Here is a 7254-nt window from a genome sequence, read left to right on the forward strand (position 1 = left end):
CCGACCAAGAATTGAACCCGTGCCCCCTGCAGTGGAAGCGTGGAGTCCTAACCGCTGGACTGCCAGGGAAATCCCCTGGTAATTCTTAGTCTAATTCTTAGATACAAGGGCAGGCCTTGTATCTCGGTGTGATCAAAAAAAGTCCAGAAAAGCTCCCTTCCTGCCAAGATCAGAGCTAAGGGCCATGGAGTGTTTGCTTGGGGATTCGCCTTCAGTTAGAAAAGGCAGTCAGGGTGGACAGTGGTTATAGCAGAGTCCTCGAAGGCCTGGGATTCAAATAATAATAGTATTTATTATCCTAAATAATAAAGTAATAGTGATAATAACAGTAACACTTATTACAAGAAAAATAGCAATACTTATTGTAAGTAATATATAGTCATTTTAAGCACTACTAATAGTGATAATAGTAATACTTATAGTAATATTTATAGTAATACTAATTACTATAAGTAATGCTTATTATATTACTGATAGTAATGCTTATTACTATAATAGCAATATTTATAAGTAATAGTGGTAATTCTTATAGGTACTAACAAAAAATAGTGACAATAATGGTAACACTTTACTATGAAAACAATAATAAACAACAATAGTATTACTTATCACTACAATGATATAATGGTAGTTTCCCAATTAATGAGATCTTATCACAAGTAAGACATGATGTCAATCACTTTACATAGATGATTTCCCCCTATGCCAACCCTCATTTTGCTCATCTCTTAAATGGGGATATTAAAAATCCCAATTTTGGGGTTGGGGGAGGGATAAATGAGAAGGTTGGGATTAACATATACACACTAATATATATAAAATAATCAACAAGGACCTACTGTACAGCACAGGGAACTCTAGTCAATACTCTGTAATAATCTATACGGGAAAAGAATCTGAAAAAGGATAAATATATGTATAACTGAATCACTTTGCTGTATACCTGAAACTAACACAATATTGTAAATCACATATACTCCAATATAAAATAAATTTTTAAAAAATAAATTTATTTATTTATTTTTGGCTGCGTTGGGTCTTCATTGCTGTGGGTGGGCTTTTCTCTAGTTCTGGTGAGCGGGGGCTACTCTTCGTTGCGGTGCGCAGGCAGGCTTCTCATTGCCATGGCTTCTCTTTTCGTGGAGCATAGGCTCTAGGCATGTGGGCTTCAGTAGTTGTGGCTCACGGGCTCTAGAGCGCAGGCTCAGTAGTTGTGGTGCACGGGTTTAGTTGCTATGAGGCATGTGGGATCTTCCCGGACCAGGGCTCAAATCCATGTCCCCTTCATTGGCAGGCAGATTCCTAACCACTGCGCCACCAGGAAAATCCCAGGAAGCTCTTTTTCATTTGGAGATATCTCCAGGATTCACTGTTGGAAAAAAGAAAAAAGATGCAGGAGAGTGCATATAGTATGGGAGAAATTCATGTTACCAATCCAAGTAACACAGACAGCAAATAGGTTATACCTACAGGACCTCCATTTGTATGGATGGTGAGGAAACATGATTGGGGGTGAAAGAAACAAGGGTGGAGTGAGACCTGTCAACTTTTTTTTTTTCTTTGGCCGCACTGCTCGGCTCCTGGGATCTTAGTTCCCCAACCAGGGATGTAACCTTGCTCCCTCAGCAGTGAAAGCGTGGAGCCCTAACCACTGGATTGCCAGGGAATTCCCTAGAACTATCAACTTTTATCTTTTAAAAATTATTTAAAATTTTTGGAACCAGGTAAGTTTAATTAAATATATCCGCTTATTTGTTAAAATGTAGAATGTAAGAAAAGAAATTGGAGAAAAGTTATATCCTATAGACTGCCTTTTGGAAAGTCACAGTGTTGTATCTTAGTATCCTGTAGGGTCTGAGGAAAGAAATTTAAAAAATCAAACTTGTGTGACTCTTCATTTTCCAAATTCTTTTCAATAATACTTTGGGTTTTTTTCTTTCTTTGCAGGCTATTTCACATCCTACAGACATCAGTCTGGTGAGAAGAGTTCCGTGAAAGGCAGTTAGCACAGGTCATCTGGGGGCCAGGACACGGGGCTGTTTTAAGGTCATTGCATAATAACAAAATGCTAATAGTTACCCATCACTTGCCAGCGTTTCATTGGCCCAATTTTATAAAAGGAGAAGATGAAGACTGACATTAAAGGCAGGCTGTAGCAGGACAAGTGGTGGTGCTGGGTTTTGAACCCAGGACCCTGGCACTTAAGCGGTCCCATCTGTCACGTGATACAGCCTTTAGAATTCTGGTTTCCTTTATCTTGTCCACGTACCAGGCCAGAAAAGGAAATGTTTGCAGGGACGGCGTCTCAGCTTTGGTTGAAATGGCTTTGCTCGGAGCGCCCCCTGGTGGCCGAGGTGGGAAAGCGGAACTCTGATGACTGCCATTTATTGTGTTTGCGAGGTGCCCGCATCATGTCGGAGAAAAGTCAATTTGGATTTAGGTCAAATTTAGCTTGTTGATCTGCATCCATTATCTTTTGTATACACTCCCACTCCTAGTAGACCACTCCATCTCCCCTACCACTCCAAGTCTATTTAAACTCACAGTTCTTGATTCCACCTGCTAAAACATCCACCCTGCAAACAAGTCCCTTCCCCCCACTGGCTCCCCCTGGGTGGTTACGTCTCACCCGGATGAGGAATCGCCGTCCTATGCGCTTGCCCTGCATCCACTCTGGCCTCTCTGGCATATGTTCTGAAGCTAGACCAGAATGTTCTTTTCAAAACGCAAATAATTATCCTGACATAAACCCAGGTCAAAAGAACTTAATGGACCCCAGTGTCCTTGTAAAGCCAAATTCTTACCAGCGCTTACAGGGACCTAAATAACCTTGTCTCTTTTAGTTCTGCATCGTAATTACTCTCTCTCTGCCTCATTAGATTTCAGCCACGCTGATTATCCCTTATTTCTTTTCTGACGAGGGCTGTCAGCATGATTCTCTCTGCCTGGAATGCTTTTTGCTAGCTAATCACCAGCCTGATTATCCTTTTAAACGTAAATGCCATTTCCTCAGAAAATATGTTCCTGACAAGACCAAATTTCCCTCTGTTTTTGCAAAACAGACCACATTTTTTGGAGTCATACTCAGAAGCTTCTATTATAGCTATGCTTTTTTTTCTTTTAAAGAGAGGAAATTTTAAAAAATAGGAAATCAAATGTTACAAAATGAACGAGAAGCATACTGGGTATGCCGGTCTGAACCAGTACCCGATCTTGCTGTCAACTGGCAGGAAATAAAGACATAGAATCATTGCACCAGGAAGGTGCAACCGGAAAAATCCAGACTGTGGGACATCTTTACAGGTCAAATGGCTCAGGTTCCACAACATAGATTATAACAAAGGGAATATAATGTTCCGGAGAAGGGTCTGGGTGATGGGGAAGCATCTGAAGAGAAGGGAAAATTATTTCTGTGACTTTATTATGGTGTTTCATCAGTCTCTTATTTAGTGATGTATTTCTGTATCTTACTGGGAACGTAAGATCCTTGAGGACAGAAGTTATTCTCGAGTTCACCCATCCAAACAGCAGTACAGCGTTTGGCATGGAGTACTGCCCCCAAATATTTTTCTCAGTTAGTTCACTAAAAAAATGAATGATGGGACTTCCCTGGTAGCGCAGCGGTTAAGAATCCGCCTGCCAATGCAGGGGACACAGGTTCGAGCCCTGGTCCGGGAAGATCCCACATGCTGCAGAGCAACTAAGCCTGTGAGCTAAAACTACTGAAGCCCTCACACCTAGAGCCCGTGCTCCGCAACAAGAGAAGCCACCACAATGAGAAGCCCACGCACGGCAACGAAGGGTAGCCCCCGCTCAAAGCAACTAGAGAAAGCCTGTGTGCGGCAATGAAGACCCAACTCAGCCAAAAATAAAAATAAATATATATTAAAAAAAGAAATGAATGTTAGCAACGTATTTTATCTAACCCCAAATATCCAAAACATTATCATTTCAATATGCAATCAATATGAAAATTTATTCATGAATTGCTTTATATTCTTTTTTGGGGGGCGGGGGGGACTAAGTCTTCAAAATCTGGTGGATGTTTCATACTCATAGCACATCTCATTGCAGACCATCCACATTTCAAGTGCTCAATATCCACATGTGGCTCATGGCTACCATATCAGACTGCTGTGGTTTAGACCCCACCCTTTCTCCTTCAGTGTACCGTCTAATTCTGTTTCCTTTTAAATCAGAAAGAGCTCCCCCGACTCAATTCCTTCTTCTACATCTTCAGTATTTCCTCCTGCGCTGTCCCCAGCCTCTTAGAGGATGGTGTGAATGGCATCCAGACAACAGGTAATGGCATTTTTTACAGTCGTCTCTCTCCAAAAGGGTCCAAGTTCTGATTCTGGAATTTTTTTCAGAGAGGCATATGGCATGAAACAGAGACACAGGAGAAGGTAATTAACAAAATCGACAAAAGTGACAGAGACAAGGAGAGGCCCTGGAGAGGAAAAGAGAGAAACATATTAAACGTGAACAGATACAGAAGGAAGGAGAAATGCAGGGAGAAAGAGGGTACAGACTGGGGAAGAGAGGCAGATGAAGACAGAGTAAGTAAGACAGAGTCAGTGAGCTAGAGACAAAGGAAAGAAACAGGAGAAGAAAGATAGATAAAGAAAAACAAGAGAGACAAAAGAAAAAAAAACAAACAGTAAATTAGGGATCAGAGAGAAATCATGAACAACGAGATTTTTAAAAATTAAAAGGTTCTTTAAGATCGTTGGTAAGAATGGAACTCTCCTGGTCCCCAGAGGTCACTATGATTTCAGATACTAGGTCACACCCCAAATGGAAAGGTGAGAGATCCTTTCCCCTCCTCAATTCCTTTTACCCACGAGGTTGATGGTTCAGGCTTCAGGGACCCAGAAAACTTATGAAAACTTCTAATCATTCTTAAGGGACTGATTAACTCAATTTCTTTCAAGCTTTGCTCAAGGGAATTGTTTATGGGTGAAGTGTTGGTGGAAGTTTCTTTTTCTGTTTTTGTTTACTTTTCCCCAAGAGTGGAATATGAGGAGGCTGGATTCAGTTCATCTTCTGTTCTTCCTCTTCCCTTACAGCACAGTAGCAAGAGTCACTGCCACTGGATTCATGCAGTTGATGACTTTCTTCCTTGGAATCCCCACGATTCGCCCTGAAATAATCACCATAATCATGATCATTTATTAAGTATCAGCTAGAGTGGGTATATGTAAATTTTTTTTACTCACATAATCCATCTCCTTTTCCTGACAAGATCTCACCTAATCATCATTTTGGTGAATTTTTCTCTGGCCAACATGTGAGAGACACTTGGTTGTCTGTACCATTCCCTTCTTTTTCCAGGACTCTCCATTTTAGCAAAGGCTGGAGGGTGGAACAGCAGCAAGGAAAGAGAAGGTGAAGGAAAAAGCAAAAGGTGCAGGGAGATCTAAATCATGGAGCAAGAATCTCACAATTTTCTTTTCAGTCCTATGAACAAGCTGGAGGAGCTGTCTACACTGAAGGATTTTAATGACAAAGGCAGCTATACTCGGAAGAGACACTTGTATGCCAATCTTCAGAGCAGCATTATTCACAGCAGCTGAAAGTGGAAGCAACCCAAAAGGGCATCAAGGGATGAACAGATAAACAGAATGTGCTGTGTAATATTGTATATATATACACAATAGAATATTATTCAGCCTTAAACAGGAGGGAAATTCTGATACATGCTACAACCTGGATGAGCCTGGAGGACATTATGCTCAGTGAAATAAGCCGATCACAAAAGGGCAAATACTGTAGGATTCCATTTATATAAAGTCCCCGAAATAATCAAATTCATAGAGACACGAAGTAGATCGATGGTTGCTAAGAACAGGGGGAATGAGAGTTATTGTTTAAGGGGTGCAGAGTTTGAGTTTTGCAAGATTGAAAAGAGGTCTAAGGTGACTTCCCTGGCGGTCTAGTGGTTAAGACTCTGTGCTTCCAATGCAGGGGGCACGGGTTCGAGCCCTGGTCTGGGAGGATCCCACATGCCATGGAGCAACTAAGCCCGTGCACCACAACTACTGAGCCTGCGCTCTAGAGCCCGCGAGCCACAACTACTGAGCCTGCGTGCCTAGAGCCCATGCTCCACAAGAGAAGCCACTACAATGAGAAGCCCGCGAACCGCAACAAAGACTAGCTCCTGGTCGCCACAACTAGAGAAAGCCCGCACACAGCAACGAAGACCCAACGCAGCCAAGAAAAAAAAAAAATTTATATTAAAAAAAAAGGAAAAGAATTTTAACACATGCTACCTCATGGATGAACCTTGTGGACATTCTACTAAGGGAAATGTTGCCAAAGTCTGGCTCCCTGTGCACCGATGCCAAATAAAAATATGGAGACAGAGAATTGGAAGATAAGAAATAGAGAGGCTTTTTATTTTCTTTGCTAGGCAAAGGGAAGACACAGTAGGCTAGCACCTCAAGAACTGTGCCCCCCACTTCCTGGGGAATTGCAGGGATTCTTATAGGGGAGTTCGCCGTCCGAAGTGAGTGGTAAGGATCAAAATGGTGAAGGTCTTGCATTCTCCTTCTTCTTGCATTATTTCAAAACAGTCATCGCTGGAGTCAGGCAACCCGGTAATTGGGTCTGTTAGTCTCTGGGTTATCAGTCTTCGACCTCCTTTCTGAAATGCAAACAGCTACAAGGGGTGATTTGCTACAAGAGTTTAGTAAAGAATAAATACCAGGTGCAGGATGTTAATTACCTAAATTACACAGGATTAAGGGTGAGAGGTTAGCTTTGTAAAGGACAAATCTAACTACAGACATTACAGTTTAGTTAACAGATTTATTTAGTTTAGTAACAGATTTATTTACAGATTAGTAACAGTTAAAACAAAACTAGGATTGATTAACTCAGGCCAGTTTATGTTTCTTCTCTAGCCTGTTCACTGCTCCCTTTATTTTCCTGGTTATCAGGAGAGGAAAAAAACCTTATTTCTATTTTTGCTGCAACAGAAATAAGCCTGACAGGAAAGGACAAATATTATATGACTCCACTTAAATGAAGTACCTAGAGTCATCAGATTCATAGATACAGAAAGTGGAATGGTGATTGCCAGGAACTGAGAGAAGAAAGGGGGAATTGTTGAATGGGTACAGAGTTTCAATTTTGCAAGATGAAAAAAGTCCTGGAGTTTCGTTGCACAAAATGCGAATGTACTTAACATGACTGAACTGCACACTTAAAGATGGTTACAATGGTACATTTTATGTTATGTGTACTTTACCA

This window comes from Balaenoptera physalus (assembly GCF_965194825.1).
Source record: "Balaenoptera physalus genome assembly, chromosome: 19".
In the NCBI taxonomy this organism is placed as follows: domain Eukaryota; kingdom Metazoa; phylum Chordata; class Mammalia; order Artiodactyla; family Balaenopteridae; genus Balaenoptera; species Balaenoptera physalus.